Consider the following 12747-nt stretch of genomic DNA (forward strand, 5'->3'; position numbering starts at 1 on the left):
GATTCTAGGTCCATCCACCTCACCACAAATAACTCAATTTCATTTCTTTTTATGGCTGAGTAATATTCCATTGTATATATGTGCCACATCTTTATCCATTCCTCTGTCGCTGGACACTTAGGTTGCTTCCATGTCCTGGCTATTGTAAATAGTGCTGCACTGAACATTGTGGTACATGACTCTTTATGAATTATGGTTTTCTCAGGGTATATGCCCAGGAGTGGGATTGCTGGGTCATATGGTAGCTCTATTTTTAGTTTTTTAAGGAACCTCCATACTGTTCTCCATAATGGCTGTATCAATTTACATTCCCACCAACAGTGCAAGTGGGTTCCCTTTTCTCCTTTCTCCAGCAGCGGCGGGCTGCTTCCAGCAGCGGCGGGCTGCTTCCAGCAGGGGGTGTCGTGACCCAGTCCTACATCCATCCTTGACACCTGGTACCCACTTCATAATTAATGGTAGGTTTCAGTCCCCGCGGAATATTGCCTGGGGCGGTCCCTGGCTTTCTCAGAGTTTGTTGGCAATTCTGAAATCTGTTGTAGATTTTATATAAGTCTCCCTCCGTCCCTCCCTTCCTTCCATCTCTTTCTTTCTCTTATTCTTTCTGAAGATTCAATTGTGCTCACTTCCTCTACCCATCTTGGACCAGTTTTCCTAGCCTTCTGTTAGACACATTTATCAAGAATCGGAGATGTCCCTCCTTGATCACTAGAGGGCTAGGACAAGCTAGAAAGGTACATAGGGGGCTGGGTTTTTGTTACTAAGAGTGACCCAGAAAAGTTTTGAAATTTTTATCAGTTTTATCTAGGGGTGGGAAGGAGAAACTGAGACGCAAATAGGAAGGGGCATCGCTGGAAGCAAATTGCTTCCTACCTGCTGCCTTAGGGTCCTCGCTCAGTGAGCAGACGACCTGGGAGGTGGGGAGTAGCAAAGATTCTCTGGTTGAAGAAAGCGGGGGTTCATGGCTCCCAGTGGGGCTGAGAGCCTCATCCAGTTGTTCTCCAAGGAGCTGCCGCCTCCTCCTTTCCCCAACCCCGAGAGGTTTGGGTTCTGGCACTGAGTAGTAGGATTTAGCTAGAAGCAGGGAAGGACATTTGGGGAGGAGGGAAGGGCACCAGCGAAGGCGCGTTGCCGTGCGTGTACCTGGGCTGCTTGGGCATCGGACACACAGCACACTGAGGCTTCACCACTGAGGAGATGCTCAGGGAGGGTCCAAATTCCTGTGCAATCCCCGGGGAGCCGAGCAGGGTGTGTGGACATTTCTGCCAGTTCTCAGCTGGGCCAGGCTGGGCCAGGCTGACCCCAGCGTGCAGGAGCTGGGTATTGTGTCGAAGTGGAATCCTCGGGTCAGGGAAGCTGGGGCCCCTGTAACTGCAGGTACTTGTGTGTGGAGGGGGCGGTGAGGGGAGTTCATGTCTTGGGCCATCAGGTAACTTGAGACTCATCTCCATGGTGACATGTCAGGGCAGCAAATGGCAGAGCCCCGGGCGACAGTGTTCCGATTATAATGCAGCCATCCCAGCCCTTGATGGGCTCGGTGACCCTGGATAAGCTACCTGTGAGCCTCAGCTTCCCCATCAGTGACATAAGGCTTATGACAGTACCTGCCCCATAGAGTTATCATACGCATTGAGCGTGTGAAGTTCTCAGCTTAGAGGAAGACTATTTAAGTGTGATTATTGTTATTTTTATTATTAGGATTAGTTATTATTATAGCTATCATTGTCCTATGCCCTGCCCCAGACCATGTACACAAAATTCACATGTTCCGCATGCAAGGGGGTGAAACTGCTAGAATAAGGGGTGTGGGCAGCAGTGGGTGGGGTTTCCACAGGTTCTCTGTCACGTCTGGAAGCCTACAGGATCCCAGCTGCTGCCTACACCCCCCAGCTGGGGTGGGTGCCAGGCACCCTCTGAGCAGCCCGCTTCACGTCAGAAGCTTTCAGCTTTGGTCGAGTGCGGCTGGTCCCTTTGACACTGACACATGACTTTGTGTCCCAGACATGCTCATCATTCATTCACTCCCGTCTGATTTCCAGTCCTTCTGGCTGATCCAGGGGCATGAGATCATTCCGCAGCTTTTTTTTTTCCAGTGCCTTTTGCAATGTCACTTTGTGGTGACCCCAGATCACAAGCACCATGAAAGTTAGTTATTTAGAGTGACTTTCCAATTTTCTATAATGAGATCACCATGATAAACATGTAAAGAAGCACTGACTATGTTATGTTCTATACAAAGTTTTTTTTTTTTTAATTTGCACAACAGTCCTATGGGCCAGGTGCCATTATTGTGCCTTTTTTTTTTTAAAGATTTAATTTTTTTTAATTTTTATTTTTGGCCGCGTTAGGTCTTCGTTGCTGTGCCCGGGCTTTCTCTCGTGGCGAGCAGGGGCTACTCTTCGTTGCGGTACGCGGGCTTCTCATTGCGGTGGCTTCTCTTGTTGTGGAGCACGGGCTCTGGGCACGCGGGCTTCAGTAGTTGTGGTGCGTGGGCTTCGGTAGTTGTGGCTCGCGGGCTCTAGTCACGTGGGCTTAGTTGCTCCACGGCATGTGGGATCTTCCCGGACCAGGGCTCGAACCTGTGTCCCCTGCATTGGCAGGCGGATTCTTAACCACTGTGCCACCAGGGAAGTCCCTGCTGGGCCATTTCTGATGGGGCAGCATGTGAAGCTCAGAGAACATATGCATTTCTGCCCCAGGGGACATTTCTGGGAAGTGGCAGAGCTGGGATTTGAACCCAGGGCCATGCTCTGAGTAATAGACGATCATTGTAGGCAAATTGGAAACTATATATTAGTAATAATGGAGCTAAAATTAAACCCACCGAAATTCTACCATCCAGAGAAAGCCACCATGAGCATTTTTTTTTTTTTTTTTTTTTGCGGTACGCGGGTCTCTCACTGTTGTGGCCTCTCCCATTGCAGAGCACAGGCTCAGGACAAGCAGGCTCAGTGGCCGTGGCTCACAGGCCCATCCGCTCCATGGCATGTGGGATCTTCCCGGACCGGGGCACGAACCCGCGTCCCCTGCATCGGCAGCATCGGCAGGTGGACTCTCAACCACTGCGCCACCAGGGAAGCCCCACCATGAGCATTTTTGATGGGAGATGCAAGGCTATGAATGGTGTTCGCTGTTCATCCTGGCTTGGGGCTTTCTTCCTGCCCACTAATGTGTCACAGGTCACTGTGGCCGGTAGAGTTGGGTGCCCCCAACACCACAACTCTCCAACCCACCCTCTACCTATTTGCATTTGTTAATATGCTTGGGAAGGCTTTGCTATTTAGGTTCAAAGAAGAGGAACAAGAGTCTTTGGGGGCTTCCCTGGTGGCACAGTGGTTGAGAGTCCGCCTGCCGATGCAGGGGACACGGGTTTATGCCCCGGTCCAAAAAGATCCCACATGCCGCGGAGCGGCTGGGCCCGTGAACCATGGCCGCTGAGCCTGCGTGTCCGGAGCCTGTGCTCCGCAACGGGAGAGGCCACAACAGTGAGAGGCCCGCGGAAGAGCTGCCCCAGAGGACAAAGAGCCTGAGGTGCCTGGGGGGTCAAGGAGGGACAAGCCTGGTGTGTGGTCCCCTGGGCCTCCAACTAGCCTCCTCTCCAAGAGAACTCGGAACTAGATATGAGCTTGGAGTTTGCATAGCTGGCCAAGATTTCATAACAAAGTGTCCTGATGTGCAGGGTGGAGCCAGGAGATCCCAGATAGCACAGTCGAGAAGCTGTTGCTTGGTTTTGCGCCGCTGATTCGAGACCCTTTGGCATGTCGATTATATTACGATTCTTACAGCAAGCCAAGCTGGTGCTCACCTCAGGGCCTTTGCATCTGCTTTGCCCCTTGCCTGGAAAATGCCTTGACCTTCTCTCCATACAGGTGATTCCTTTTCATCACTCTAATCTTGGCTAGGATGTCACCTGTTCAGAGAGGCCTTCCCTGCCCACCACCCTACCCATCTCATTCTCCCTGCTCATGGCTGTTTTATTTTCTTCACAGTACCCATCACCCTGAGATTACCTTGTTCTTTCATTTGTTTCGTGTTCTGCTACAGGGAGCAACTCTCTCCACTCCCCCTATTAGAATGCAGGCGCCCCAGGCCTACAGTAATACCCGGCACATAGTAGGTGCTCAGTAAATATGTTTAACAGATGAATGGGAAATTTCTGCCATTGTTGCTTGGGTTCTGTCAGCTTTTGATCCAGTTAGAGGAAGGACAAGAGGAGGAAGGGAAGGGAGAAAATGAAGCAGTCACCGTGTGTGTGTGTGTGTGTGTGTGTGTGTGTGTGTGTGTCTGTGTGTGTGTGTCTGTGTATGTATAAGGGGTGGGGGTTGTTTTGCAGTGACTGCCTGTTTACCTGTGCTGGGCCTGGGCTCGTTTGCTCCTAGATCCACCCTCCTCTCCTGCTCTGGGGGATTTTACAAGGGGACTGATTCCGGTGTGCAGCTTGTCCCCAGCTCTTGTGTCACTGGGTTCAGCCAATGGGAGACCCTGATGGAGGGTGGGAGGGCACGAGGCAGAAGCCAGGAGGTTCTCCCCATCTCTGCGCCTGGGGCAGGGCCCCGAGCAGTGGCCATGTCTCCTCTGTGATTCCAGCATCACCAGGCATCATCTTCCCGTGGTTCAGCTTCTTCCAGGTGACCCCAGATCCTGGGCCTGAGAAACACCACCCCATCTCTTTGTGCCCTGCCCTGGGGATGGGGCAGCCCTGAATTGCTGTTGTTTATCTCCGGGTCATCTCACTGTCCCATGCTTAGTTTCTCAGCCCTTCTGCAGCCTCTGTAACCAAGTCCCTGCGTTATCCCTGCGTTACTCTGTCTGCTTTAAATGCCCATCATTATTTTCATTTTCCTGTGATACAAAATCTATGCCTCTATAATAAGAAAAAAAGATAAATAAAAGCCAGGAAAGTGGTTGGGGGCTGGTTTTTGAGGAATGGGCGAGGGGGAGGGTAGGACAGGGGCCCGAGAAGGGCTGCCACCTTTCCCGCCCGCCTGCCAGGGCCGGGACGCTGCACGCCCAGCCAGGCCGAAATCGCCTTCTGAATTTATGCGCCCATCACACCACGATTTACGATGGGACAGCTTGTGTTTGCCAAGTGATAGATTTATGTGCACCAGGCACACTACATAATAAGGGTCAAAGATTATTTCTTTCTCTCTTTTTTTTTTTTTTTGCGGTACGCGGGCCTCTCACTGTTGTGGCCTCTCCCGTTGCAGAGCACAGGCTCCAGACGCGCAGGCTGAGCGGCCATGGCTCACGGGCCCAGCCACTCGCAGCATGTGGGATCTTCCCGGACCGGGGCACGAACCTGTGTCCCCTGCATCGGCAGGCGGACTCTCAACCACTGCGCCACCAGGGAAGCCCCTCTCTTCTTTTTTTAAACTCATGTCAAGCTAAAGCATTCTTCAAGGTCCCTGCGGGGAAGGGGTGTCCTGCTGTACCTGTTGACCACTGCCAGTCAAGTGGCCCGAATCACTGACCCCCAGGAAGGGAGAAGGCAGAAGGAAGAAGGAAGGGTTTGTGTGGAATCATCATGTGGGTTTTGACAGTGGTGTCCCCGTGGTCAAATGGAGCCCAGTCAGGCTCCCAGTCTCTCGCAGGTGGGCTCCTGGCTCTCGGGGGCTGCTGGCCGTCGGGCAGATCAGCGTCCTCGGCTCTTGGGAGATGCTGCATGTCTGCAGAAAACCCTGGCTCAGCCCAAGCTGAGGCTCCTCCCCTGCCAGGGCAGCACCATCATGCCTCCAGGAAGCAGGCTGTGGCCAAGTGCCCAGGCAGACCTGGGTTCACATCCTGCTCCCACCGCTTGGAATCAGGCAAGTGTCTTCAGCTCACAGCCTCAGTTTCCTCGTCTGCTAAGTGGGGTAACGTTGTAGGAACCACCTCAAAGGGCTGGTCTGAGGATAAAGGAGAGGCCTATGTAAAGTGCCTAGTACAAAGTGCAGCACATAGCAGGTGCTCAAGAAATGTGAGTCCCTACTGTCTTTCTCCTTTAGCTTCTTTCTCCTTTAGCTTCTGCTTTCATAGATGCTCATCAGTCAGGTTGGACGCAACGCAAACTTGATTTGTATCAGTTGGGATGTATTTGGCGGTCAGTAAGAAAAAGCTCCAACTCTACCCGCTTAACCCCTAAGGAAGATTAGTTTGTCCTTGTAATAACAAGCCCAGAGGTAGGACGGCTCCAAGGCTGACTAAATTCAACAGCTCAGCAATGTTCCCAAGAATTCAGGTTTTTTGTTTTGTTTTTTTTCCCATGCGGCCATTTCAGCGTTGGCCTCACTGTCCGATCAGCTCCCCTCATTGTGGCAAAGTGGCTGCTGCAGATCCTGGCATTGCATCCTGACTGGGTAAAGTCCAGACACACAAAAGAACCACCACTTTCCTGCTAGTCTCTGGGGTGAGGACCACTTTCCCAGAAGCACCTCCCCTGATTTCCCCTCACACCTCATTGGCCCAGATCAGATGACAGACCCATTCCTGAGCCAATCACCAGCAGGTGGCGGGTGGGAATACATGACTGGCTTCAGCCAATCATCCAGGTGGTTAGGGCTATGGGGTGATCCGCCACCCTCATCACTAGGTGACTGCTCTTTGAAATCCTGCTCTCACCACCCTTTTCTCCAATTCCTCCCTCATCTCTGGATACAGCTAGAGCCTTCTTCTTACCCCTTAAGACCCTCATGACTTTACAAGCCAGCAGAATTGGAGCCAGAGGCAGGTGGCCCCTGCCTGGAAGATTCTTCCCACCTCCCATCCCAGACGTGTTGCTCCTTACCATCTCTGGGTTTAGGCGTCACCCCCTGGACGCTGCCCCTCCCCACCCAATCTAAAGGGGGTTCCCCATCCCACACGGCACCCCAGAGTCACTTCCTCAGACTTTTGTGTCATTTCAGCACTTAGCATAATTTACCTGCTTTCTTGGTCTGTGTCTCCCCGCTGGACCGCCCCGTTCGTGACAGAGGGGATCTCCCCCATTTTATCCGGGTCCTACTGTGTCACAGGACACAGAGATCCTGGATACCCCAGGAAAACACAAGATGAGGCTGGTGTGTATGAACGTGGGAAGCATTTGCTTCCCTGGAAAGTTAAGCGTTTCCCGGGGAAAGGATGGTGAAATCTCCAGCTCATCTCCCAGCCATGTATCAGCAGAGGGGAACGGTCTGACGTCCAACTTATCTGGAGTCAGAGGTTTTTTTTTTTCATTTTTTAAAAATGTCATCCTTGGCATTTAAACAACATCTTGGGTGGTTTCACCTAGCTTAGGTGTTGTGGAGCCCACATTAGCAGCATCCTGGATTGTCTGCCCTTGACCCCCATGAGGCTGACCCGGTCGAGCGATGGTCCGAAAGAAACAGCTACATCATGCTTGTCTTGGTGGTTGAGCTGAGTTCTTGGTGATATTGCTGAGCTGTTGAATTTAGCCACTCCCTTGCCCTGGTGTAGGATATGGGCACAGATAGCTGGAATCTGTTTCTGCCCTAGTCCTTTTTTTTTTTTTTTTTCCCTGGCCGTGCCACGTGGCTTGTGGGATCTTAGTTCCCATGCAGGGGCTCAAGTTTGTCCAACCAGTCCAGGGGACTTGGTGCCAGGCGGTCAGCGACTCGGATCGCTGGCTGGCATTAGGATGGCCCGTCAAAGCCATCTGGGCAGGAGCCCTGGGTGAGGAGTGTGGGAGCACCCATTTAGCCCATCAGTGAGTATTTGCTGAGACCCTACTACGTGCCAGGTGCACAGTACGTGAGAAAGAATAAACCAGAAACAATAAAGATGCTGTCCCTGCTCTTAGGGTGCTTTCTGTCTATCAGGAAAGTCGGGCATGGTAACAAAGAATGGTCACTTCCACCATCGGGTTGTGTGAGCCCTGTCCAGCAGAGGTACACGGGGCCGTGAAAGCCTGTTCCAGCGGAACTGAGCTACTCTGGAGATCAGGGAATGTTTCTGGGATGAAGGGACTAACTGTTTTGCCGAGAGCTGAGATATGAAGAAGGCTTAACAAGTTTATTCAACAAAGAAAACAGGGAAGAGTGTTGGGAAGTGGGAACAGCATATGCAAAGGCACTGTGGCTAAGGCACGTGGTGAGTGTGTGTAGGGCGCAGTCCAGCACGCGGCAGCAGGGAGAAGCAGGAGGGAGCGTGTAGGGACATGTGGCCCCCGAGGTCAGGGTGGGGGCCAGTGGAGGAGAGGCCAACTTTATCAGGGCTCCTGGCCCTGGTAGTTCATTAGAATCAGCTGGGGAGGGACTTCCCTGGTGGCGCAGTGGTTAAGAATCCTCCTGCCAATGTAGGGGACATGGGTTCGAGCCCTGGTCCGGGAAGATCCCATATGCCGTGGAGCAACTAAGCCCGTGCGCCACAACTACTGAGCCTGCACTCTAGAGCCCGTGAGCCACAACTACTGAGCCCACGTGCAACAACTACTGAAGCCCACGTGCCTAGAGCCCGTGCTCTGCAACAAGAGAAACCACCGCAGTGAGAAGCCCACGCACTGCAACGAAGAGTAGCCCCTGCTCGCCGCAACTAGAGAAAGCTCGCACACAGCAACAAGGACCCAGTGCAGCCAAAAATGAATGAATGAATGAATAAATTTATTTATTTAAAAAAATAAAGAATCAGCTGGGGAACTTTGGAAAACACCAGTTCTGATTTCCTTGATCTGGGTCTGATTCACTTGGCCTGTGCTGGACCTGGGTATGGGTGTGATTGAAACCCCTTCCCATGGGTGATGCTCCCGCGTGGCCAGGTGGAGAAAGGCCAGGCCAGACCAGCAAGGCCCGTGGGGCATGCATTTTTATCCGTATCCCAGCAGGGCCATGGCAAGGTCTTCAGCTTGGGAGGTGGGACGAGGAGGGGTTTCACGATCACATGTGCTTTGGGGGAGAAACAAAAGCGAGCAGCTGAGGGGGTGGGTCCAGGTCCTGCAGAAAAAACCGAGAGAAGCCTGTTAGCGACCTGGCCTGGCAGATAGAGAGGGCCTGAGCCTGCTGATGGAATGGGTACCAGCCTCGGCTGCGGGAAGAAGGGGGTCGCGAGCCAGCCAGCCTGCCCGCCGGACCTTTCCATCCATGTCCGTTGGCTTCATGGCTTCCTACTGCTTGAAAGGGGACCTTGTACTGCAGCAATCCCGAAAGGCAGAGGGAAGCGAGGGAGGTCCCATTGGCCAGAGAGGAGGGGTCAGTTCCAGGTGGTGGTGGGGTCTGGCCCTGGACCAGTCACTCTGGGGCGCTGGACGAGGGAAGCTGGGAGTTTCCCGGCTGGGAGGGCATCCGCTGTGAATTAAGTGGGGAGAGGGACAGTGAGTGGAGGTCAGGAACAGGGTGGCGGGGTGGAGTGAGGTCAGGGCCTGGCTGTCCAAGAATGGGCGGCCCAGGGGACATCTGCTCTCATTCATGGGCTGGAGCAGAGCCGGGCGGGGCTGTTCTGCAGGCTGATTGTGCAACTCCAGGGCCTTTCCCAGCGGTCCTCCCTGCTCTTGCAGAGGACGCTGCCGAGAACCAGGCACCTCCTATAGAGGCTTGACTACCCTCTCTATTTAATCTTGGCCCAGAGGGTGCAAAGGCTTACCCGACGTCACACAGCAGTATTTGGAACCAGGGCCATCTTCAGGCATACGTCCCAGGGCCCACAAGGCTTTTAGGGGCCCAGGAGAGTGTTTTAAATGCTCTTAAAATCAGAGGAAATAAAAAGAATATATTCCAGGTTGGATTATATTTGTCCTTTTATCAATGCCGTCATAATAGATCATTGTTAATTTTTTTTTTTTCTGATAGAGGAAAGGGCCCAGGAAGGCAAAAGCACTAAGGGCTCGTGGAATAACATGGCTGTTTGGATGGTGACACCCCCTCGCCACTTAGGTAAGGTGAGGCTCTCCTCCTGGGCATCGGGCTGCATCTCCAGCCCGTTCTCTGTCCAGCCTCGTCCTTCACTTCCCAGATGTGTGGCCACTTCACCAGGGGACCTCTGCTGGCTTCTGTGACTAGGTCACTCCCCCTCCCCCCATACGCCCTTGTTGCAGCTTGGTCCTGTGGACACACGGTGCAATAGTTTTGAGCCCAGACTCTGAGAGCGAGTGTCTGGGTTGCAATCCCAGCTCTGCCAGTTATCGGCCATGCATAGCTGGGCAGGTTGTTCGTTTCTCTGACCCTCAGTTCCCTGTCTGTAAAGTGGGGATAGTAAAAGTACCTAACTGACAGGGTTTTGATCGATTAGATGAGTGAATATTTTTAAAGCACTCCATTGTTAATCTGAGACTCAGTCTCATCTATAAAATGGGATGATGATAGTAACTAGCTAGTAGAGTTGTGATAGATTACATTAGTATTCTTGAAGCACTTGAAACCATGCCTGGAGCCAAAAAGTGTCATCTAAGTGTTTATTAAAAACACTGATTATTATCTGACTCCTCTACTTGTTAAGCTCCATAAAGGCAGGGACTGGGCCTGGTTTCTCCCCAGCATCCCCAGGCCTGGCACATAGTAGATATTCAAAGATTTGAATGAATGAATGTTTTCTGCTCCTCCTTGTATGCCTGTATGTCTGTTTCTGCTGGAAGTCACTCACACTTTAGTATAAAGTATGAATGAATGCCACCCTGTCCCCTTTCCTAGAGCACTTATTTGCCTGACCTGATCACTGTGGAAGAAATGTTCTGCCTCTTTGGGGAAGGAACGTGGTACCTCAGTGATCAGGTGGGGGAGTTTCATGGGGGTTGGAAGGGCAGGATTTCTTCCTAGACCCTGGCACCACGAGCCATGTCCTCTGCTCCTTAGAGGGAGGCCCTGAGCACTTGCACCCTTTGTATTTCCTTTTTTTGGCTGTATTACGTCTTCGTTGCTGCCCACGGGCTTTCTCTAGTTGTGGCGAGCGGGGGCTTCTCTTCGTTGCGGTGCATGGGCATCTCACTGCGGTGGCTTCTCTTGTTGAGGAGCACAGGCTCTAGGCACGCAGGCTTCAGTAGTTGTGGCACGCGGGCTCAGTAGTTGTGGGTCGTGGGCTCTACAGCGCGGGCTCAGTAGCTGTGGTGCAAGGGCTTTGTTGCTCCGCGGCATGTGGGATCTTCCCGGACCAGGGCTCGAACCGGTGTCCCCTGCATTGGGAGGCGAATTCTCAAGCACTGCGCGCCTAGGGAAGTCCCACCCTTTGTATTTTTAAAGGAGATATTTTCCTCCCTTTCTGGAGGGAGCAAAGCTGCCAGCAGGCAGCGGCTGTCAGACTCCTGTGGGCAGGCCTCGCCAGCTGGCCTCTGGCAGCAGAGGAGTTGAAAAACCTTGCCAGCTCCAAGGCTTTCCCAGAGGAAGCCCCGCCCACAGATCTGCAGGAAGTCACACTCAGGCTTGATGAATCCCAGGAGTGCAGCCCATGAGGCTTGGGCTCAAATCCAGGTCTCCGGAGCTCAGATAAACCAGAAGGCCCTCCGCCACTTGGAACATAAAGTTCTGAGGCTTGGCAGGAATTGCGGAGGAGTTGCCCGCCCTGACGTCACGAGGGGCCCCAGGCCCTGGCCGGCCCCCTCGGCCCCAGCTGGGAGCGCCCAGGCTGGCTGGCAGGCCGGGATCCTGCCTCGTCCTGGTCAAAGGAAAGCGGCTGCTTTCCTGGGTAGATTTGTACCACGTTTATTTCTCGACTCAGAGCCTTTTCTCCTTCCACATGAAACCCGGAGGGCAGCCGTGTTCCCAGAATAGCCACCCCCTGTCTTCAAGACGTGGGAAGATCATTTTTGTAAGTTAACGTTTACAAGAAATCAACGGATGGCACACAGCTCGGTGCCTTGGGTCCCTGTGGTCTGAATACAGCTGAGGAACTGATAGCTCAATTGAGGAACATGTATTAAGCCCCTACTGTGGCCAAGCCCTGTGCCGTGTCCTGAGGAAGGCGCCTGGGAGGTCAGTCATGAATGGGGGCTTTGGGAAACACGCCTGGCTTTTGTGACCATCTCTTAGTCCGTAGACCAGGGATACGCCTTTGTGTCATGATGATGACATTTGTTCTGTGCAGTGGGCCAGTGCCTACTGAGCGCTGTGCAAGGCACAGGGGTGCAAGCAGTAAGAGAGACATGGGTACCTGACCTTGAGAGCCTACAACCTGCTCCAGGGTGTAGCAACTTCCCTCTGCCGCTGTAGTGAATGACCACAAACTCAGTGTCTCAGATGAGAGAAGTGCGGAGCAGCGAGCATCCCACAGACACAGAGGCTGAGCTGGGACTGAGCCCAGGGGCTCTGAATCCAGAGCTCGGGTCCCTTCTGCTTCGCTTGGTAGGGTGTCATGGTGATCAGATGGGGCTCGGGTTGAGCCCCAGCTCTGCTACTACTGCCTGACTTCAGGCAAGTATTGTACCTCTATTTCCCCATCTGTAAAATGGACATCAAAGCAGTGCCTGTCTTGGGGTTGCTGAGACAGGCGATAGAGTATAAAGCTTGTGAAATATGGATCCTTGTACAAAACACACGCAAGCCAACATTTATAGCACACTTATGACGTCTGTGAAGCGCTTTACACACACAATTGCATAGAACTCTCCCAAGAAACACACGATGTAACCGTCCACACACCCACATTAGAGCGGAGGTCACCAGGGTTCCAGGACGCTCTTCCCACGGTGACGCGCTCCACTGGTCCCCGTTCGGCAACAAGTCTTCCAAAGAAGCTTTTGTGGGCAGAAGAGTTTGTCAGACCAGCTCAAAACTTGGACAAAGTAGCAGCCGGAAGCCCCCCACCCATTCCCTGCGTGCCCACCCCCGCCCCCCAGAGCCAGCACACCTC

The sequence above is a fragment of the Lagenorhynchus albirostris genome, chromosome 19 (assembly GCF_949774975.1).
Source record: "Lagenorhynchus albirostris chromosome 19, mLagAlb1.1, whole genome shotgun sequence".
In the NCBI taxonomy this organism is placed as follows: Eukaryota; Metazoa; Chordata; class Mammalia; order Artiodactyla; family Delphinidae; genus Lagenorhynchus; species Lagenorhynchus albirostris.